Here is a 24487-nt window from a genome sequence, read left to right as displayed (position 1 = left end):
TCAGGAGAATAAGTATTAATTCTTCTTTAAATGTCTGATAGAATTCCCCTGGGAAGCCATCTGGCCCTGGGCTTTTGTTTCTTGGGAATTTTTTGATGACTGCTTCAATTTCCTTAGTGGTTTATAGGTCTGTTCAGGTTTTCTATTTCTTCCTGGTTCAATTTTGGTAGTTGATACATCTCTAGGAATGCACCCATTTCTTCCAGGTTATCTAATTTGCTGGCATAGAGTTGCTCATAATATGTTCTTATAATTGTTTGTATTTCTTTGGTGTTGGTTGTGATCTCTCCTCTTTCATTTATGATTTTGTTGATTTGGGTCATTTCTCTTTTCTTTTTGATATTCTGGCCAGGGGTTTATCAATCTTGATAATTCTTTCAAAGAACCAGCTCCTAGTTTCGTTGATCTGTTCTACTGTTCTTTTGGTTTCTAGTTCATTGATTTCTGCTCTGATCTTTATTATTTCTCTTCTCCTGCTGGGTTTAGGCTTTATTTGCTGTTTTTTCTCCAGCTCCTTTAGGTGTAGGGTTAGGTTGTGGATTTGAGACCTCTCTTGTTTCTTGAGAAAGGCTTGTATTGCTATATACTTTCCTCTCAAGACTGCCTTTGCTGTATCCCAAAGATTTTGGACAGTTGTGCTTTTATTTTCATTGGTTTCCAGGAATTTTTTTAATTCTTCTTTAATTTCCTGGTTGACCCATTCATTCTTTAGTAGGATGCTCTTTAGCCTCCATGTATTTGAGTTCTTTCCGACTTTCCTCTTGTGATTGAGTTCTAGTTTCAAAGCATTGTGGTCTGAAAATATGCAGGGAATTATCCCAATCTTTTGGTACTGGTTGAGACCTGATTTGTGACCTAGGATGTGATCAATTCTGGAGAATGTTCCATGGGCACTAGAGAAGAATGTGTATTTCGTTGCTTTGGGATGGAATGTTTTGAATATGTCTGTGAAGTCCATTTGGTCCAGTGTGTCATTTAAAGTCTTTATTTCCTTGTTGATCTTTTGCTTAGTTGATCTGTCCATTTCAGTCAGGGGGTTGTTAACGTCTCCCCACTATTATTGTATTGTTGTCAATGTGTTTCTTTGCTTTTGTTATTAACTGCCTTATAATTGGCTGCTCCCATTTTCGGGGCATAGATATTTACAATTGTTAGATCTTCTTGTTGGATAAACCCTTTAAGTAGGATATAGTGTCCTTCCTCATCTCTTATTACAGTCTTTGTTTTAAAATCTAGTTTGTCTGATATAAGGATTGCCACCCCAGCTTTCTTTTGGTGTCCATTAGCATGGTAAATGGTTTTCCACCCCCTCATTTTCAATGTGGGGGTGTCTTTGGGTCTAAAATGAGTCTCTTGCAGACAGCATATCGATGGGTCTTGTTTTTTAATCCAATCTGATAGCCTGTGTCTTTTGATTGGGGCATTGAGCCCATTTACATTCAGGGTAAATATTGAAAGGTATGAATTTAGTGCCATTGTATTGCCTGTAAGGTGACTGTTAACTGTATGTTGTCTGTGTTCCTTTCTGATCTTTGCCACTTTTAGGCTCTCTCTTTGCTTAGAGGACCCCTTTCAAGATTTCTTGGAGGGCTGGTTTCGTGTTTTCAAATTCCTTTAGTTTTGTTTGTTCTGGAAGCTTTTTATCTCTCCTTTATTTACAATGAGAGCCTAGCTGGATATAGTATTCTTGGCTGCATATTTTTCTCATTTAGTGCTCTGAAGATATCTTGCCAGTCCTTTCTGGCCTGCCAGGTCTCTATGGATAGGTCTGTTGCCAATCTAATGTTTCTACCATTGTAGGTTACATATCTCTTCTCCCGAGCTGCTTTAGGATTTTCTCTTTGTCTCTGAGACTCGTAAGTTTTACTATTAGATGTCGGGGTGTTGACCTATTATTATTGATTTTGAGAGGGGTTCTCTGTGCCTCCTGGACTTTGATGCCTGTTTCCTTCCTCACATTAGGGAAGTTCTCTGCTATTATTTGCTCCAATATACCTTCTGCCCCCCTCTCTCTCTCTTCTTCTTCTGGGATCCCAATTATTCTAATGTTGTTTCGTCTTATCGTATCACTTATCTCTCGAATTCTGCCCTCGTGATCCTGTAGTTGTTTCTCTCTCTTTTTCTCAGCCTCTTTATTTTCCATCATTTGGTCTTCTATATCACTGATATCACTGATTCTCTCTTCTGCCTCATTTATCCTAGCATTTAGTGCCCCCATTTTTGATTGCACCTCATCAATAGCCTTTTTGATTTCGACTTGGTTAGATTTTAGTTCTTTTATTTCTCCAGAAAGCGTTTCTCTAATAACTTCCACGCTTTTTTCAAGCCCAGCTAGTATCTTTAAAGTCATGATTCTGAACTCTAGGTCCGACATCGTACTAATGTTCATATTGAGTAGGTCCCTGGCTGACGGTACTACCTCTCGTTCTTTTTGCTGAGGTGATTTTTTTCGTCTTGTCATTTTGTCCAGAGGAGAATAGATGAATGAGAGAACCAAATGCTAACAGGTTTACAACGTCCCCAGCAAATATACTGTATACAAATCAGAAAAGACCTGAAACCAGGGGAAAAGAAAGGGAAAAAAAGAGAAAAAAAAGAAAAAAAGATAAAAACAAAAACAGAACAATACAAAAAAAGCAGAATATGATCAAATATGATCAGGCTAGTGCGTAGATGAGTGACACACACTAGATTTTGGGCGTATTTTGGTCTGTTAGAAAAAAGTGCCTCCTAAAATTTTAAAGGAAGAAAGACATATATGTACAAAATAAGGGTTGATACAATGAAGGGATGGAAGATGACTGTAAAGATGAAAATTATAAAAGATTTTATAAAAGGACTTGATAAGATAAGAACTTGTTTGAAAAAAGAAAGAAGATTTAAGAAAAAAAAGGAAAAAGGGAGAGAATGTGATCAGGCAGGAGACTAGAACAGAACCATACACTAGTGATTTAGGGTATATTTTGATCTGTTAGAAGAAACTGTATCTCAAAATTTTAAAGAGAGAACAACTTATATATATATGCCAAAAATAAGGGTAACTACTATGAAGGGATAAAATATGACTCTAAAAATGAAAAATAAAAAATGTTTTTTTTTAAAAAAAGGGATTAATAAGATGTTGGTTGAAAAAGGGAAAAAGAAAAATAAAAAAAAAGTTAACAAAAAGTAACTTTGATGAACTAATGAATCATGGTAAAAAAAAAGCCATGAATTCTATGTGCAGTATTCCCCTAGCGCTGGAGTTCTCCTGTTCTCCTTGATCGGTAAACTTGGTCTTGGCTTGCTGGCTGTTCGTGCTGATCTTCTGGGGGAGGGGCCTGTTGCCGTGGTTTCCAAATGTCTTTGCTGGAGGCGGAATTGCCCCGCCCTTGTCGGTCCGGGCTAAGGAAGCTGCTCGGGTTTGCTCTCAGGAGCTTTTGTTCCCTGCAACCTCTCGGTACAGCTTTGGAGGACCAGGGTGAAAATGGTGGCCTCCCAGTCTCCGCCCAGAGGAGCCGAGAACTCGGGGCCCCGCTCCTCAGTGCGCCCCCAGAGAAAAGCAGTCACTCCCATCTCCCTGGTCTCCGGCCGCACTCCGTGCTCACCCGGCCTGTGATTGAGCATTGCTATCTCTGGCACCCGACCCCGTGTGGAGTCTCCAAACCCAGCAGATCCCTGCGGTGCGTTCCCGCGCCGCTCCTCCCCGGGGGAGGAAGGGGAGTCTCCCCAGCTCTGCCACTTGTTGGGTCCCTGCTGGAGGAGCAGTGGCCCGACTGGGCCGCGGATCAGTTTATGGCCATCCTGAGCGGAGAGCCCGCACCTCGGCTCCGTCTCTGCAGCCGGCTTCCCCGCTCCGGTACCTGGGAGCTCTGCTGCACTCAGGCACCCCCGGTCTTTCTGTGATCTCAAGGGTCCTGAGACCACACTGTCCCGGGAGGATTCCACCCCCCGCTTAGCCACTGGAGCGACGTCCCTCAGCGGAGCCGACTTCTAAAATTTCCGATTTTGTGCTCCGCGGCTCTAGCACTTGCCAGAAGCGGCCGGCGGAGGCCCCTCCCCCGCCGTCTATCCTCCCGAATGTCGCCTTGGATTCAGTTCTCCGCACGTCCTACCTTCCAGTAAGTGGTCGCTTCTCTGTTCAGAGAGTTGTTGCTACTCTCCTCTTTGATCTCCTGTTGAGTTCGTAGGTGTTCAGAATGGTTTGATTCCTATTCAGCTGAATTCCTGAGACCAGACAAAATCTAGGTCTCCTACTCCTCCGCCATCTTGCCGAGCATGCCAAGATCCCATTTTTTAAATTATTATGTTATGTAAATCACCATACATTACATCATTAGTATTTAATGTAGTGTTCCATGATTCATTGTTTGCGTATAACACCCGGTGTTCCATGCAGTACGTGCCCTCTTTAATATCCATCACCTGGCTAACATATTCCCCCACCTCCTCCCCTCTAGAACCCTCAGTTTGTTTCTCAGAGTCCATAGTCTCTCATGGTTCATCTCCCCCTCCGATTTCCCCCCCTTCATTCTTCCCCTCCTGCTATCTTTTTCTTCTTCTTTTTTTAACATATATTGTATTATTTGTTTCAGAAGTACAGATCTGCGATTCAACAGTCCTGCACAATTCACAGTGCTCACCATAGCACATACCCTCCCCAATGACTATCACCCAGCCACCACATCCCTCCCACCCCCCACCAATCCAGCAACCCTGTTTGTTCCTGAGATTAAGAATTCCTCATATCAGTGAGGTCATGTGATACATGTCTTTCTCTGATTGACTTATTTCACTCAGCATAACACCCTCTAGTTTCATCCACATCGTTGCAAATGGCAAGATCTCATTCCTTTTGATGGCTGCATAATATTCCATTGTGTATATATACCACTTCTTCTTTATCCATTCATCTGCCGGTGGACATCTTGGCTCTTTCCACGGTTTGGCTATTGTGGACATTGCTGCTATAAACATCAGGGAGCATGTACCCCCTAGGATCCCTACATTTGTATCTTTGGGGTAAATACCCAGTAGTACAGTTGCTAGGTCATATGGTAGCTCTATTTTCAACTTTTTGAGGAACCTCCATACTGTTTTCCAGAGTGGCTGCACCAGCTTGCATTCCCACCAACAGTGTAGGAGGGTTCCCCTTTCTCCGCCTCCCTGCCAACATCTGTTGTTTCCTGACTTGTTAATTTTAGCCATTCTGACGGGTGTGAGGTGATATCTCACTGAGGTTTTGATTCATATTTCCCTGATGCCGAGCGATGTTGAGCACTTTTTCATGCGTCTGTTGCCCATTTGGATGTCTTCTTTGGAAAAATGTCTGTCCATGTCTTCTGCCCATTTCTTGATTGGATCATTTGTTCTTTGGGGGTTGAGTTTGTTAAGTTCTTTAGAGATTTTGGATACTAGCCCTTTATCTGATATGTCATTTGCAAATATCTTCTCCCATTCTGTCGGTTGTCTTTTGGTTTTGTGGACTGTTTCTTTGGCTGTGCAAAAGCTTTTTATCTTGATGAAATCCCAATAGTTCATTTTTGCCCTGGCTTCCCTTGCCTTTGGTGATGTTTCTAGGAAGAAGTTACTGTGTCTGAGGTTGAAGAGGTTGTTGCCTGTGTTCTCCTTTAAGATTTTGATGGACTCCTGTCTCACGTTTAGGTCTTTCAACCATTTGGAATCTATTTTTGTGTGCGGTGTAAGGAAATGGTCCAGTTTTATTCTTCTGCATGTGGCTGTCCAATTGTCCCAACACCATTTGTTGAAGAGACTGTCTTTTTGCCATTGGACATTCTTTCCTGCTTTGTCAAAGGTGAGTTGACCATAGAGTTGAGGGTCCATTTCTGGGCTCTCGATTCTGTTCCATTGATCTATGTGTCTGTTTTTGTGCCAGTACCATACTGTCTTGATGATGACAGCTTTGTAATAGAGCTGGAAGTCCGGAATTGGATGCCGCCAGCTTTGCTTTTCTTTTTCAACATTCCTCTGGCTATTCGGGGTCTCTTCTGGTTCCATACAAATTTTAGGATTATTTATTCCATTTCTTTGAAAAAAGTGGATGGTATTTGATAGGGATGGCATTGAATGTGTAGATTGCTCTAGGTAGCACTGACATCTTCAAAATATTTGTTCTTCCAATCCATAAGAATGGAACGTTTTTCCATTTCTTTGTGTCTTCGTCAATTTCTTTCAAGAGTATTTTACAGTTTTCTGAGTACAGATCCTTTGCCTCTTTGGGTTAGATTTATTCCTAGGCATCTTATGGTTTTGGGTGCAATTGTAAATGGGATCGACTCCTTGATTTGTCTCTCTTCTGTCTTGTTGTTGGTGCATAGGAATGCCACTGATTTCTGAGCACTGATTTTATATCCTGCCACTTTACTGAATTCCTGTATGAGTTCTAGCAGTTTTAGGGTGGAGTCTTTTGGGTTTTCCACATAAAGTATCATATCATCTGCAAAGAGTGAGAGTTTGACTTCTTCCTTGCCTATTTGGATGCCTTTGATTTCTTTTTGTTGTCTGATTGCTATGGCTAGGACTTCTAATACTATGTTGAATAGCAGTGGTGAGAGTGGACATCCCTGCTGCGTTCCTAACCTTAGGGGTAAAGCTGTCAGTTTTTCCCATTGAGAATGATATTTGCTGTAGGTTTTTCATCGATGGCTTTTATGATATTGAGATATGTACCCTCTATCCCTATACTCTGAAGAGTTTTGATCAAGAAAGGATGCTGTACTTTGTCAAATGCTTTTTCTGCATCTACTGAGAGGATCCTTTGACTCTTGTTCTTTCTTTTGTTAATGTATTGTATCACGTTGATTGATTTGCAGATGTTGAACCAACCTTGCAGCCCAGGGATAAATCCCACTTGGTCGTGGTGAATAATCCTTTTAATGTACTGTTGGATCCCATTGGCTAGTATTTTGGTGAGAATTTTTGCATCCATGTTCATCAAGGATATTGGTCTGTAATTCTCCTTTTTGATGGGGTCTTTGTCTGGTTTGAGGATCAAGGTAATGATGGCCTCATGAAAAGAGTTTGGAAGTTTTCCTTCCATTTCTATTTTTTTGGAAAAGTTTCAGGAGAATAGGTATTAATTCTTCTTTAAATGTTTGGTAGAATTCCCCTGGGAAGCCATCTGGCCCTGGGCTTTTGTTTCTTGGGAGATTTTTGATGACTGCTTCAATTTCCTTAGTGGTTTATAGGTCTGTTCAGGTTTTCTATTGCTTCCTGGTTCGGTTTTGGTAGTTGATACATCTCTAAGAATGTATCCATTTCTTCCAGGTTATCTAATTTGCTGGCATAGAGTTGCTCATAATATGTTCTTATAATTGTTTGTATTTCTTTGGTGTTGGTTGTGATCTCTCCTCTTTCATTCATGATTTTGTTGATTTGGGTCATTTCTCTTTTCTTTTTAATAAGTCTGGCCAGGGGTTTATCAATCTTGTTAAATCTTTCAAAGAACCAGCTCCTAGTTTTGTTGATATGTTCTACCGTTCTTTTGCTTTCTATTTCATTGATTTCTGCTCTGATCTTTATTATTTCTCTTCTCCTGCTGGGTTTAGGCTTTATTTGCTGTTTTTTCTCCAGCTCCTTTAGGTGTAGGGTTAGGTTGTGTATTTGAGACCTTTCTTGTTTCTTGAGAAAGGCTTGTATTGCTATGTATTTTCTTCTTAGGACTGCTTTTGCTGTATCCCAAAGATTTTGAACAGTGTTTTCATTTTCATTGGTTTCCATGAATTTTTTTAATTCTTCTTTAATTTCCTGGTTGACCCATTCATTCTTTAGCAGGATGCTTTTAGCCTCCATGTATTTGAGTTCTTTCTGACTTTCCTCTTGTGATTGAGTTCTAGTTTCAAAGCACTGTGGTCTGAAAACATGCGGGGAATGATCCCAATCTTTTCTTACCAGTTGAGACCTGATTTGTGACCTAGGATGTGATCTATTCTGGAGAATGTTTCACGGGCACTAGAGAAGAATGTGTATTCTGTTGCTTTGGGATAGAATGTTCTGAATGTATCTGTGAAGTCCATTTGTTCCAGTGTGTCATTTAAAGTCTTTATTTCCCTGTTGATCTTTTGCTTAGATGATCTGTCCATTTCAGTCAGGGGGGTGTTAAAGTCCCCCACTATTATTGTATTGTTGTCAATGTGTTTCTTTGCTTTTGTTATTAACTGCCTTATATAATTGGCTACTCCCATGTTAGGGGCATAGATATTTACAATTCTTAGATCTTCTTGTTGGATAGACCCTTTAAGTAGACCCTCATCTCTTATTACAGTCTTTGGTTTAAAATCTAATTTGTCTGATATAGGGATTGCCACCCCAGCTTTCTTTTGGTGTCCATTAGTATGGTAAATTGTTTTCCACCCCCTCACTTTCTATGTGGGGGTGTCTTTGGGTCTAAAATGAGTCTCTTGCACACAGCATATTGATGGGTCTTGTTTTTTATCCAATCTGATAGCCTGTGTCTTTTGTTTGGGGCATTTAGCCCATTTACCATCAGGGTAACTATTGAAAGATATGAATTTAGTGCCTGTAAGGTGACTGTTAGTGTATATTGTCTGTGTTCCTTTCTGGTCTATGTTGCTTTTAGGCTCTCTCTTTGCTTAGAGGACCTCTTTCAATATTTCTTGTAGGGCTGGTTTCGTGTTTGCAGATTCCTTTAGTTTTTATTTGTCCTGGAAGCTTTTTATCTCTCCTTCAATTTTCAATGACAGCCTAGCTGGATATAGTATTCTTGGCTGCATATTTTTCTCTTTTAGTGCTCTGAAGATATCATGCCAGTCCTTTCTGGCCTGCCAGGTCTCTGTGGATAGGTCTGTTGCCAATCTAATATTTCTACCATTGTAGGTTACATAGCTCTTCTCCCGAGCTGCTTTCAGGATTTTCTCTTTGTCTCTGAGACTCGTAAATTTTACTATTAGATGTCGGGTTGTTGACCTATTTTTATTGATTTTGAGAGGGGTTCTCTGTGCCTCCTGGATTTTGATGCCTGTTCCTTCCCCAAATTAGGGAAGTTCTCTGGTATAATTTGCTCCAGTATACCCTCTGCCCTCCTCTCTCTCTTTCTTCTTCTTCTGGGATCCCAATTATTCTAATGTTGTTTTGTCTTATGGTATTGCTTATCTCTCAAATTCTACCCTTGTGATGCAGTAATTCTTTATCTCTCTTTTTCTCAGCTTCTTTGTTTTCCATCATTTGGTCTTCTATATCACTGATTCTCTCTTCTGCCTCAGTTATCCTAGCAGTTAGTGCCCCCATTTTTGATTGCACCTCATTAATAGCCTTTTTGATTTTGACTTAGTTAGATTTTAGTTCTTTTATTTCTCCAGGAAGAGTTTCTCTAATAACTTCCATGCTTTTTTCAAGCCCAGCTAGTATCTTTAAAATCATCATTCTGAACTCTAGTTCTGACATTGTACTAATGTCCGTATTGATTAGGTCCCTGGCAGTTGGTACTGCCTCTTGGTCTTTTCGTTGAGGTGATTTTTTTCCATCTTGTCCTTTTGTCCAGAGGAGAATAGATGAGTGAGAGAACAAAATGCAAACGGGTAACAACGTCCCCAGAAAATATGCACTAAACAAACCAGAAAAGACCTGAAACCTGGGGAAAAGAAAGGGAGACGAAGAAAAAAGAAAAAAAGAGAAAAAGATAGAAACAAACAAACAAAAAAACAAAACAAATAAACAGAATATGATCAAATATAATCAGACTGGTGCATAGATCAGTGCCACACACTAGATTTTGGGTGTATTTTGGCCTGTTAGAAGAAAGTGCCTCCCAAAATTTTAAAGAAAGAAAAACTTATATGTGTATGAAAATAAGGGTTAATACAATGAAGGGATGGAATATGACTGTAAAGATGAAAATTAGAAAAGATTTTATAAAAGGAATTTATAAGAAGTTGGTTGAAAAAAGAAAGAAGAGGATTTTAAAAAAAAGGGGGGGGGAGAGAATGTGATCAGGCAGGAGACTAGAACAAAGCCATACACTAGAGATTTAGGGTATATCTTGATCTGTTAGAAGAAACTGTATCCCAAAATTTTAAAGAGAGAACAACTTATATATATCTGCCAAAAATAAGGGTAACTACTATGAAGGCATAGAATATGACTCTAAAAATGAAAAATAAAAAAGATTTTTTAAAAAAGGGATTGATAAGATGTTGGTTGAAAAAGGGAAAAAGAAAAATTCCAAAATAAAGACAGTTAAAAAAAATTAACTTTGAAAGACTAATGAATCATGGTAAAAAAGCCATGAATTCTATGTGCAGTATTCCCCTAGCTCTGCAGTTCTGCCGTTCTCATTGATCGGTAAACTTGGTCTTGGCTGGCTGTTCGTGCAGATCTTCTGGGGGAGGGGCCTGTTGCCGTGGTTTCCAAATATCTTTGCTGGAGGCAGAATTGCCCCGCCCTTGTGAGTCCGGGCTAAGCAAGCTGCTCAGGTTTACTCTCGGGAGCTTTTGTTCCCTGCAAGCTCTCGGTACAGCTTTGGAGGATGACAGTGAAAATGGTGGCCTCCCAATCTCCACTCGGAGGAGCCGAGAACTCGGGGCCCCGCCCCTCAGTGCATCCCCAGAGAAAAGCAGCCAGTCGTGTCCCCGGTCTCCGGCAGCACTCCATGCTCACCCGGCCTGTGACCGAGCATTTCTATCTCTGGCACCCGACCCCGTGTGGAGTCTCCAAACCCAGCAGATCCCTGCGGTGTGCTCCCGCGCCGCTCCTCCCGGGGGAGGAAGGGGAGTCTCCCCAGCTCTGCCGCTTGTTGGGTCCCTGCTGGAGGAGCAGTGGCCCGACTGGGCCGCGGACCACAGTTTATGGCAACCCCGAGCTGAGAGCCCGCGCCTCGGCTCCGTCTCTGCAGCCGGCTTCCCCGCTCCGATACATGGGAGCTCTGCCGCACTCAGGCTCCCCCGGTCTTTCTGTGACCCCGAGGGTCCTGAGACCACACTGTCCCACGAGGGTTCCACCCCCTGCTTAGCCACTGGAGCGACGTCCCTCCGCGGAGCCGACTTCTAAAAGTTCCGATTTTGTGCACCGCGGCTCTATCACTTGCCAGGAGCGGCCGACGGAGGCCCCCTCCCCCGCCGTCTATCCTCCCGAATATCGCCTCGGATTCACTTCTCCGCACGTCCTACCTTCCAGAAAGTGGTCACTTCTCTGTTCAGAGAGTTGTTGCTATTCCTTTCTTCGATCTCCTGTTGAGTTCGTAGGTGTTCAGAATGGTTTGATCCCTATTCAGCTGAATTCCTGAGACCAGAGGAAATCCAGGTCTCCTACTCCTCCGCCATCTTGCTCCGCCCCAAGATCCCATTTTTTGAAATTCCGTGCACTTTATAGAATTAGCTATACATCCGAATACACAGTGATACATGAATACACAATACACAGGCACTGAGTAGTGGAAAGAAATAGCCAGAGTGTAAAATCTTGTTATATCTGAACATAGAACCAAGGCTGCCTTTTATTTTTGTATTTTTGCTTATCTGTATTTTCTAATTTTCCTATGATGAGCATGTATCGCTTTTATAATAAGCAAAAATAAAAAAAGCCTTTTTTTTTCAAGGTGAGTAGGAGTTGAGAGAATGATTCATTTTAGATGCAGTCTAGTGTTATTTTTCTGCCAGTAAGAGATTCAGGTGATATTTGAGAATTATGGTTGAGGTTTAATTACTTTTTTTAAAAAAGATGCAGCACTACTTTATTCGGGCATATTTTATATACAATAAAATCCTCAAATCCTAAGCGTATCACTGGATGAATGCTGCCACATATATATTCCTATGAATGTATTACTTGTTGTTGGTGTTTTTGCTCTCTTCAACTTTTACACCTAATTCTGGATTCTGCCTAATTTTTTTTTTTTTTACTGAGGTATAACTGACTTACAAGAAACTATCCATATTTAAGATATACAATTTGGTCAATTTTAATGTGGGAAGAAAGTCAGGTATTCCTGGGTTTCAATTCTGGATCTGGATCTTTCCAGTAAATTAGGTAAATTATTTAATCTCTCTGACCCCACTTTTCTTACCTGTGACTCATATTTTCATGATTTCACAGGGTTCTTCAGAGGACTAAGTAAGCCATGCAGTACAGCCTCCAGCCTACACTAGGTTATCCAAGAAATAATGGCTGTTGTGGATCCTTTTTCCAGATGGGAAGCCTGAGACATAGGGAGGTTAGAAATGTGCTTAAGGTCACACAACGGGACAGAGAATACAACTCTCTGCATGACCTGAGTCTTCCTGTTGGGAACCTCTAAAGGTGTCTTTTCTCGAGGGGATCCCCAAACAGTGTGAGAAGGGCCGTCTAGTGGCCATGAAGTGGAGAACCAGCACCTCTCCAGCCCTCTGGCTGCCTTGCCCGGAACCCTGGCTGCAGAAAGAGTCATGATAACCAAGGCACCATGTTGCCTCTGGCAAATCACCCAACTGGCAAGCCTCAGTTTCCTCACCTGTGAAAGGGAGAAATGAGATCTATAATGACAACATTTGGAGACTCTTGTGCATTACATGAATTAACAGCTGAAATCAAAACTCTGCAAAAGTGACCCAATGGTTCAGCATTAAGTTCTTTGAGAGACTAGAGTGTCAGAATTTTACAGCAGAAAGGACCTTGAGAATCATCATGTGCTAGGTTTCCAGTCCCTCAGGGATATGATAATAATCACGTTAATGAACAAAATACTTCTCAAGGTGTCAAGGGCCCACTTGGTGCACTACTAGGCAGTTTTCCAGATACCATTCCATCTATTCTTCACCACAACCAAGCTAGGTAGACAGTACCAACTCCACTTTACAGATGAGGAAATAAAACCCAAGAGAGTTTAATTGTCCAAAGTCACATGGCTGAGAATCTTCTAGTGCAAGGCGTGTGCTTCTATAGCAGGATTCCTCAGAGTCTTTCAGAAAATAAAGGAAGAAGAAACACTTCCTAGCTCATTTCATGAGTCCAGTAAGACCTTGATACCAAAGCCTGTTAGGAACACTACAAAAAAAAAATAAAAAAGTGAAAATTAGAGACCAGTATTATCCATGAACATAGGCACAAAAATTCTCAAAGAAATAATATATAAAAATAATACATCACCACTGAGTGAGGTTTATTCTAGCAGTACAAGGGGTTTTCAACATTTAAAAATAAATGAATTCCCCACATTAAAAAAAAAGAAAAATCATGTGATGATCACTTCAAAATGTACAGAAAAATCACTTGATGAATTCAACACCAATTCATGACTTTTTAAAAAAGTAACTATAACCTCAAAATAAAATAGAACATCCTCAATCTGATAAAGGGCAATATAACAAAAAAATTTACAAATAACAAAATTTCTAATAGTACTAAATTAAATACTTTCCATTGAAGAGTAGGACCAATGCAAGGATCTGATCTACTTGTAAATATTGCATTGGCTATCATAGCCAGAATAATAAGGCAAGTTAAATAAATAAAAGGCATACATACAGATCAGAAAAAAAGAAATAGAGCTGTTTTTATTCCCAGATATTGTGACTTTTAATCCTAAGGAATCTATAAAGACAACACTAGAATTACTAAGTGAATTTAACGATGATTCAGGATACCCAGTATAATCAATATACCAAAAAATGTAATTCTATATACTAGTGAAAAACAAATGGAAAATGGAATTAAAGAAATATCATTTATAATAGTATCTAAATGCTTGAAATACTTAGGGATAAAGTTTACAAAATATACATAAGACATCTACATTGAAAACTACCAGAGAATATAAAGAGAAATTAAAGAGAGCCAAAATATTAGTGGAAAGCCATACCATGTTTGTGGAATAGAAGGTTAAACACCACTTCTGTCCAAACTTATCTATGAAATTCAATGAAATACAGCCAAAATTACATTTGGCTTTGTTATAGAAATTGACAAGCTAGTTGTAATTTATTTGAAAATGCAAAGGACCTATAATAATCAAAACAATTATGATAAAAGATCAAAATTAATCAGTACCTGATTTCAGAATTTACTATAAAACTACAGAAATCAAGACGTGCCATTGGCATAGTCAAGTATATCAGTGAAATACAACAGAGAGTCAGAAATAGACGCATCCGTGTATGGTCAGTCTACTTTGGTTAAGGTAATTCAGTGGAGAAAGGTAAGCTTTTCAACAAACGGTACTGGCTTGATGGGTATCCAGAAGCCTCAACTCCTACCTTACAGCATACACAAAAATTAATTCAAGATGAAGCATTAAATAAAAACTAAATGATGATTATAGAGTCTTAAAGAGAAAACAGGAGACAATCTTTCTAACCCTGCTACCGTTAAAAAGAAAACCATAGGCTCAAAATGCAATCACTCATGCTAGGCCACATCACCAAACTGAGGATCTAACCTAAACCTAATCTAAACATCTAACCTAATTACAATTTCAACCTCCCCCAGAAATGTAGTCTTAACTGCTCTGTCAGGAAGCTTCTGTTGAGCACCAATAAGGTAGTTTGTTACATGGCATTCTTCATGTCCCCAGAGAAGATGAGGTCATCCATCTAACAAAACCCTTTTGTCCTCAAAGGGTGACCTCACCTAAAAGAATCCTTTTTTTCTGTTTATGACTTCTTTGTCCTGACTTTAAAAACCTTTCCCTTTCTATAACCCTTTGGAGCTACTTGCTACTTGTTAGATGCTGTCCAATTCATGAATCGTTTAATAAAGCCAATTAGATCTTCAAGGTTACTCGGTTGAATTTTGTTTTTTAACGGTGCAAAGACTGACTAAAGAGGGCAGAAAAATCACTAACCACCTCTGGAAGGAAGAAGGAAGGGAGGAAGGAAAAAGGAAGGAAGGAAGGAAGGAAGGAAGAGAAAACTGCTAAACTGAACTTCAAACTGAAAACTTCTGCTCTTTAGAACACACTGCTAAGAAACTGAAAAGCAGTGCCACATAATGTAGAAAATACATACATCTGACAAATGACTTGTATCCAAAATATAAAAGTAACTGTTTCAAGTCAATAATAAAAATGGGCAAACAACTTGAATAGTGACTCCTCAAAAACATATACAAATAGCCAATAAGCACCTGGAATGATGCTGGACATCATTAACCATTAAAGAGTTACACATTGAACCCAAAATGTGATACATCACACACATTAAAATGACTAAAAGTAAAACAAACAAAAAAAAAAAAGAAAAAAGAGAAAAGAAAATTTTAATCACTAGTGAGTATTGGAAAACTGGAATTCTCATACTGGGGTGTAAAATTGAGTAACTGCTTTGGAAAGCAGTTTGTCAGTTTCTTATAAAGTTAAACTTGTATCTACCCTGATGACCCATCAGTTTCACTTCTAGAAATTTACCCAAGACAAATAAAAACATTTGTCCACACAAAGACTTGCTCACAAATGCTCCTGCAATCTTAGGCACCATAGCATGTATGAAATTGGAAACAGCCCAAATGTCTATCAACAAGAGTGGATAAGCTGTTATATTTCTACATTTGAGTACCATTTAACAATAAAAAGAAATGAACTACTGATACATATAAAAGCATGGATGAATATCAAAACACTTTGTTGTGCCAGAGAAGGCCAACACAAAAGAATACATATTGTTCAACTCTATTTACATAAAGTTCTAGGAGAGACAAAACTGAGCTCTGGTAAGAGAAACCAGATCAGAGATTGCCTGGGGTGGAAGGAACAAGTCCAAAATAGAGTCATTTGCCCCTTACAGAGGAAAACCGAGGTTTAATTGCAATTTCAACCTATCCCAGGAATGTGACCATTTAACCATCAATCCGAAATTTCCTGGTCTGCACCTAGTGAAGTAATCTGCAAAAAACTACATTAAAAAGCTACATAATCTACACACCTACATAATTTACACAAAATCTACATAATATCTACATAATCTACTTTAAAAATCTAATAATCCACATTAAACAAAAACCTTGCCTTTCCCTTCTCCCCAAGACATGCAACAATCCTTTCTTTTCTCCTGCCAATAGACGCTTGATCCACCCTCCTCCCTATGAAAACCTTTCATTTTGTACAACTCGGAGCATCTCTCTACTTGCTAGATGGGATGCTGCTTAATAAAGCCAGTTAGATCTTCAGATTTATTCACACTACAAAAGGCTGCAAGGAAACTTTCCGAGGTAAGGCAAATGGTCTGTATTTTGATTGGGACGATGGTTCCATGGGTATATACATTTGTCAGAATTCATCAAGATGTACACTTAGATTGCATTCATTTTATTAGTACACCAATAAAATTGATTTAAAAAAATAAGTTTCCCAGGTATTTCTTAGGTTGATTGAAGGATGAGCACCACTTATCTCTGCCAGATTGCTTCCGTCTCCTTTATCTTTTCATGGCAGTTCAGACCACACGTGGCACACGATAAGTACTCCATATACAGACAGACTGAAAGAAGGTGGGGTGGCCGAGGCAAATCACTGGAAGAAAGAGGGGAGGAGCAGGGTCCCAAGTCAGAGCGGAAGATCCGCTCTGTATTACAAACCTCTTCCACCACCAGGTGGCATCAGAGAGCACGAGGAATGCTATTCCTAATCGATCCAGCAGATGGCAGCAGGCCCACATCAACTTTTAAGGACACCAAATTGAATTTTCAGGATCTTTTGTGTCCTGGGCGTCGCCTCAGGATTTCTGTCCTCCAATTGCCGCTATCCCTGACAGGCAGAAAAGGGAGACTTACTGGGTAGAGGATGGGAACACATCCGTGAGCCCCACGTATGCCTGGCACTGTTCTCCACACTTTGTAGGCAGGATCTCCTGCTGCCTCAACCCTGCATCGAGGACACCAGTTTCTTTATCCTGCAGACAGGCAAATAGATCCCAGAAAGGGACACTATGGTCCTCAGCACCGAGCTAGATGTGGTAGAGATGGGGTTCGAGCCTGACTTTTCTCTCCAGCGAACACTGTCCAAGCCTGTAGGACAGAATGATTGATGCAGAGTTGAGCAAGAGTAGCTGATACTTCTTGAGTGCTCATCGAAGGAACGTTCCATTAATTCATTGAATCAGTGCAACCAGGCGAGGCAGGGACTATTTCTATTCCCCTTTCAAAGCCAGGTGTTGAAACTGAGGCACTGAGAGAGCAAAGGCTACACTGTTAGTAAAAGTGGGGGCCAGTGTTGGAACCTCAGACCCTTAACCAGCGGGCTATTCACTACGTGGCTGTTTAATCAAACCCTGTGGGGCTGCAGAGGAGGCTTCTGGCTGCAGAGGGCTTATCAGTCCTGCTCCTTCCAAACGCCCAGCGGTGGCTAAGAATGGCTTCCTCCTCCACCATGTTGTTCCATAGGGGCCAGAGGGGCATTCAGGGGCTCACTGCTGTCTCTTCCTGGGTCCCCAGCTCTTAGGAGTCTTCTAAGACCCAGGACTGTCCCTCTGCCTAGCCAGCCAGCCCTTACTGAGTACCTACTGAGTGCCACACATAAACTATGGCAACAGGGCCTGCCTGCCAAGAGCTCGTGTGTTGGGGGTAAGATCATTTGCAAGTACAGGAAAAAATAAAACCACAGAGGCAGAATTCTGTGGGTGACTAATCAGCATGTGGGTAGCAGAGAATTTTTGCTTAGTCAGAGAGAACTTCTGTTGAGGCGGGGGTTCTTGCCCTTGACCCTCCAGAGTGCATAGGGTTTGAGGAGCTGGAGGAAGGGCAGCATACAGTCTTGGCAAGAGTGAGGAGCTTTTAAGAGAATAGAGACACTGGCTAGATCAGATGGAGGGTCCCGTGGGGAATGGCTGGACCGGTGGGTTAGGGACAGATCCTGGAGGGTCTTGAGGGCCTAGAAGAGGGCCTTTCACTGTATTTGATAAAATGATGTTTATGATGGCTCAGGTATATAGGAGGGCATGGCAAGATAAAGTCAGCTCCAGGGAAGATTCATGTGGGCCAGCCGAGCAGAACAGAAGGGGATTGAAGAGCCTGCCGGGGAGGGAGAAAGGGAGCCTGGTCATGTGGCATAAGGCGCAGGCATCATAGATGAAGACATCTAACCCCCACAAGAGCCTGGAAGACCTGTGCCACTATCTCTGTTTTATAGATGACTAAAACAAGACCTGTGTGTGTAAGGAAGCTTCTCAGGGTTACCCTGTCTAAGCCCAACAGAGCCAGGGTTTCAACTCACGCAGACTGACACCGAAGTGTGGGTTCATAACCACAATGCTATATCGTCCTCACGTTGCTGATGCAGCCCGAGGCGAGCTGGCTAAGTCGGAGAGATCGTTCACCTCGGTGGGGATCTCTAGCAGGTCTGAGGGGACAGGGCCAGTGAAAGCATTAGCACTGGTCCCATAAAGATTCTCCTAGGGCCCAAGATCTTCAATGTCCCCAAACCAATTGTTGAAGATACATACCCGGAATTTTAGACGTGTGGAGAGCTGATGGTCAGCTCTCTGGTCATACCTGGCTTGTGAATGTAGAGGTTGTAGCAGAAACAAGTACTCGGGTGTGTCTATTCTTCTTTGAGGCTGATGGAAGTCAGGGTGGCCTCCAAGAGACAGAAGCTTTCGGAGAAATGAATCCAGCACTGCCAATGCTAAACGTCTGTATCACCCGTTCCTGGAAAGGGAGGAGATAACCGCTACCCGCCCCACCTGGGGTCCAAGTGCACCTGAAGTCTGGGGGGGTAGAGTGGGGAGGAAGCACTCCTCAAAGCACATGGGAACTTATCCCTCCAGCTCCTTGGATTCGGCTGGAGATGCGGACTACAGATTGTGTTTGTTCATCTGTCCTGGCCAAGCCCCAGTGGTATTTCGGCAAAACAGAGTCCTGTCTGGAGCGACAATGGCCATGGCATACAGCTGGTAGGCAACAAGCCTCCCGTGGCCTTTGCCAGTGTTGTTATGCACATTGGAACCGCTACGGGAGGGGATGGGAGTGTGTACGGGGGGAGAGGGATGGTGGTGCTGGGTCCCCACGGGAGGAGACTGGAATGAAGCCGGTGGCAAAGAAGCATTTGTAGCTCATGGGAATTTGGGGTAAACGGCCACACACACACCGTTTTGTACTCTAGCTTTCAGAGTTCCAGAAGTCCTCTGAGATTTCAGAAGAATCCAGCACCCATCAGGGCTGTGGTCAGCAGCCCGCTGAGGTTACCTTGTCTTGACTCTCTGCCATAACTCGAGACCCCATCCCACATAGAGGACAGAAGCTTCACCACCTCCCAGGGTTAGGATCCCCAAGATGTGACTTTCTCCATGTGGCTTTTTCCACTTTTCAGGCTGAACGGCTGCTCTGAGCTTTCCCTCCAACCCCTCCAGCTCCTTCTCCCACCTGCCACTTCCCCCTGGCATGCCCCACTCCACAGCTCCCTCCAGGGGGCTCAGTCACATGGTCCGCACAGGTGTCCCAGGAGGCTCCATGCAGGAGAAAAGGGGAAATGCATGATTAGTATCAGGGTCCATTCTTGGGCCAGTCTCAACTTAGACCCCACCTGCCCCACATCATGGGCTTCATTCTCAGAACTGAGTCCCTTCCTCCACCTCTGCTTTGTTCCTTCCCTTGGGTCCCCCAGTCCTTACACCCACCAATGGAAACTGAAATGCCTCTCTAGTAAAAGTTGTCTCCAGCCAGCAAGTTCCTTTTCCACATTCTTACATGAAGAAATGAGCTCTTCCTTTCCAGCCCTTCCCTTCCTGATGAGGCCTGGAGATCTGGGACGCTGGACAGAGGGGGCCTGAGAGTGTTTTCCCAGTGCAGGAGCAGCCTTACTTCCTCAGCCATCAGCTGGGGGATGCTGGTGGTTTTTCTGTACTACTGCTTTTTTCTTTTGGGTCACTGCACACACATCTTCAAGGACACAGGTCTCACTACTCTTCTAGTGTTGCTTGGCCCCTGATCACACCTCCTGTACCACCTCTGGACAGGGCCACAAGGAATCCCAGAAGAAGAAGGAGGAAGGCAGAAGAGGAAAGACACAAAAAAAGATTGAATATAGAAGCCCAGGGGCCAGGTGAGAGCTTGGTTGTGGGTCTGGCCCAGGGACCTCACACCTCTGGGTGCAGTACCTCCAGACATGCTTGCTGAGGGATAGACAATATCCACAGGACCTGGGAGTGATTTCCAGTTCTGATGATCTGAGATTTGCTTGTAAATCATGAAAGTGAGCCTGAGGTTAGGCTTTCAGGAAATGGAGATTATGAACTTGACTTCTCCATCCAAAAGGCTGATGTCACCTGGCAGAGACTCTCAGAGGTAAGCAGTCTAAATTGACCTCTTAGAGAATATGGTGGGAGAAGAAAGGAAAAAAAAGAAAGAGAGACAGAGAGAGACAGAGAGAGAGGGAGAGAAAGAAAGAAAGAAAGAAAGAAAGAAAGAAAGAAAGAAAGAAAGAAAGAAAGAAGAAAGAAGAAGAAAGAGAAAGAAAGAAAGAAAGGAAGGAAGGAAGGAAGGAAGGAAGGAAGGAAGGAAGGAAGGAAGGAAGGAAGGAAGGAAGGAAGGAGAGAGAGAGAGAGAAAGAAAGAAAGAAAAAGAAAGAAAGAAAGAAAGAAAGAAAGAAAGAAAGAAAGAAAGAAAGAAAGAAAGAAAGAAAGAAAGAAAGAAAAAGAGAGAAGAAGGAAGGAAGGAAGGAAGGAAGGAAGGAAGGAAGGAAGGAAGGAAGGAAGGAAGGAAACACTCATTGACTATCACTTATGTGCCAAGTAATATTCAGGGATCTACCATACATTATCTCATGGCTTTTTTTTTAATTGAGAAGTAATTCATACCATAAATATTCATGCTTATTCAGTGGTTTTAGTGTATTAACAAAGTTGTGCAACCATCACCACCATTTAACTCTAGAATATTTTCATCACTCCAAAAAATAACTCCATATTCATTAGCAGCCACTGTCCCCATCCCCAGCCCCTGGAAACCACAAATCTACTTTCTGTCTGTACTGATTTACCTCTTCAGGACATTTCACATGGAATATGTGGCATTTTGTAATAGGTGTCTTTCACTTAGTGGAATGTTTTTCCAGATTCATCCATGTTGTAGTACGTTGCTACTTTATTCCTTTTAATGGCTGAATAATATCCTATTGTAAGGATTACCAACTTTTGTTGATCCCTTCAGCAGTTGACGAACATTTGGGTTGTTTCTACTTTTTGGCTATTTTGAATCATGCAGCTAGGAACATTCGTGTACAAGTTTTTGTATGGCCATATGTTCTCAATTTTCTTTGGTAGCTACCCAGAGTAGAATAGCAGGGTATTATGGCAACTCTGTACCGGAGAAACTGCCAAACTCCTTTCCATAGTGGTTGCACCATTTACACTCTCTCCAGCATGTACGAGGGTTCTAATTTTTCCCTGTCCCCAACCCTTGTAATTGCCCATCTTTTTTTATTATTACCATCCTTGTGTGTATGGAGTAGTATATCACTGTGGTTATGATATGCCTTTCCCTGATAACTAATGATATTGAGCATCCTTTTATGTGCTTATTGGACATTTCTATCTTTTCTTTTTATATCTTCTTTGAAGATCATACTTTGCTAAGCAGTCCTGCCAAACTCAGGCTTTAGAGAGTTTAATCCCTTTACATTTAATGTAATTACCAATAAAATAAAACTTAAACCTGCCACTTTGTCATTTGTTTTCTATTAGTCTATGTCTCTCTTGTTCCTCTATTGCTCTATATCTTCTTTTGTGTTAGCTTTTTCTAATGAATTATTCAAATTCTCCTGTTTTTGTTTACTATACGTTTTAAAATTTATTTTCTTACTGCATGTTTTGGGAATTACAATTAACATCTTAATTTATAACAATCTAGTTTATATTAATGTCAACCAAATTTCAGTAGCATATAAAAAAGTTTGTTTCCATGTAACTTCATTCCTTAACCCCTGTGGTTTCCAGGGTTTTATTTGCTATTATTGTCACACAAATCACATCTTTATACATTGTATGTATATCAAAATGTATTTAATATTATTGCTTTATATAGCTGTCTCTTATCAGGAGAAAAATATAAATAAAAATACAAACACAAACAAAAATGCAAAAAAAGAAAAATGTAAACAAAAATACATTCCATTTCACACTCTTTTTTTAAATAATTTTTTATTGTTATGTTAATCACCATACATTACATCATTAGTTTTTGATGTAGTCTTCCTTGATTCATTGTTTGTGCATGACACCCAGTGCTTCACGCAGAATGAGCCCTCTTTATTACCCATCACCAGGCTAAGCCATCTCCCCACCCCCTCACCTCTAGAACCCTCAGTTTGTTTTTCAGAGTCCATCATCTCTCATGGTTTGTCTCCCCCTCCGACTTACTCCCCTTCATTCTTCCCCTCCTGCTATCTTCTTCTTTTTTTTTCTTAACATATATTGCATTATTTGTTTCAGAAGTACAGATCTGTGATTCATCAGTCTTGAACAATTCACAGTGCTCACCGTAGCACATACCCTCCCCAATGTCTATCACCCAGCCACCCCATCCCTCCCACCCCTCACCACTCCAGCAACCCTCAGTTTGTTTCCTGAGATTAAGAATTCTTCATATCAGTGAGGTCACATGATACATGTCTTTCTCCGATTGACTTATTTCACTCAGCATAACACCCTCCAGTTCCACCCACGTCGTTGCAAATGGCAAGATCTCATTCCTTTTGATGGCTGCATAATATTCCATTGTGTATATATACCACTTCTTCTTTATCCATTCATCTGTCGATGGACATCTTGGCTCTTTCCACATTTTGGCTATTGTGGACATTGCTGCTATAAACATTGGGGTGCATGTACCCCTTCGGACGCCTACATTTGTATCTTTGTGGTAAATACCCAGTAGTGCAATTGCTGGATCGTATGGTAGCCCTATTTTCAACTGTTTGAGGAACCTCCATACTGTTTTCCAGAGTGGCTGCACCAGCTTGCCTTCCCAGCAACAGTGTAGGAGGGTTCCCCTTTCTCCACATCCCCGCCAACATCTGTCGTTTCCTGATTTGTTAATTTTAGCCATTCTGACGGGGGTGAGGTGGTATCTCATGGAGGTTTTGATTTGGATTTCCCTGATGCTGAGCAATGTTGAGCACTTTTTCATGTGTCTGTTGGCCATTTGATGTCTTCTTTGGAAAAATGTCTGTTCATGTCTTCTGCCCATTTCTTGATTGGATCATTTGTTCTTTGGGTGTTGAGTTTGATAAGTTCTTTAGAGATTTTGGAGACTAGCCCTTTATCTGATATGTCATTTGCAAATATTTTCTCCCATTCTGTTGGTTCTCTTTTGGTTTTGTGGACTGTTTCTTTTGCTGTGCAAAAGCTTTTTATCTTGATGAAATCCCAATAGTTCATTTTTGCCCTGGCTTCCCTTGCCTTTGGCGATGTTTCTAGGAAGGCGTTGCTGTGCCTGAGGTGGAAGAGGTTGCTGCCTGTGTTCTCCTTTAGGATTTTGAAGGACTCCTGTCTCACGTTTAGGTCTTTCAACCATTTGGAGTCTATTTTTGTGTGTGGTGTAAGGAAATGGTCCAGTTTCATTCTTCTGCATGTGGCTGTCCAATTTTCCCAACACCATTTGTTGAAGAGACTGTCTTTTTGCCATTGGACATTCTTTCTTGCTTTGTCAAAGATGAGTTGACCATAGAGTTGAGCGTCCATTTCTGGGCTCTCGATTCTGTTCCACTGATCTATGTGTCTGTTTTTGTGCCAGTACCATACTGTCTTGATGATGACAGCTTTGTAATAGCGCTAGAAGTCCGGAATTGTGATGCCGCCAGCTTTGCTTTTCTTTTTCAACATTTCTCTGGCTATTCGGTGTCTCTTCTGGTTCCATACAAATTTTAGGATTCTTTGTTCCATTTCTTTGAAAAAAGTGGATGGTATTTTGATGGGGATTGCATTGAATGTGTAGATTGCTCTAGGTAGCATTGACATCTTCACAATGTTGATTCTCCCAATCCATGAGCATGGAACGTTTTTCCATTTCTTTGTGTCTTCTTCGATTTCTTTCATGAGTATTTTATAGTTTTCTGAGTACAGATCCTTTGCCTCTTTGGTTAGATTTATTCCTAGGTATCTAATGGTTTTGGGTGCAATTGTAAATGGGATCGACTCCTTGATTTCTCTCTCTTCTGTCTTGTTGTTGGTGTATAGGAATGCCACTGATTTCTGTGCATTGATTTTATATCCTGCTACTTGACTGAATTCCTGTATGAGTTCTAGCCATTTTGGGGTGGAGTCTTTTGGGTTTTCCACATACAGTATCATATCATCTGCAAAGAGTGAGAGTTTGACTTCGTCTTTGCCGATTTGGATGCCTTTGATTTCTTTTTGTTGTCTGATTGCTGTGGCTAGGACTTCTAATACTATGTTGAATAGCAGTGGTGAGAGTGGACATCCCTGCTGCGTACCTGACCTTAGGGGAAAAGCTCTCAGCTTTTCACCATTGAGAATGATAGTCGCTGTAGGTTTTTCATCAATCGCTTTTATGATATTGAGGTATGTACCCTCTATCCCTATACTCTGAAGAGTTTTGATCAAGAAAGGATGCT

This window comes from Eumetopias jubatus, unplaced genomic scaffold (genome assembly GCF_037043125.1).
Source record: "Eumetopias jubatus isolate StellerSeaLion01/CBP00866 unplaced genomic scaffold, mEumJub1_p1.0 scaffold_10, whole genome shotgun sequence".
NCBI classification, from domain to species: Eukaryota; Metazoa; Chordata; class Mammalia; order Carnivora; family Otariidae; genus Eumetopias; species Eumetopias jubatus.
Note: the sequence above shows the minus strand (reverse complement) of the source record.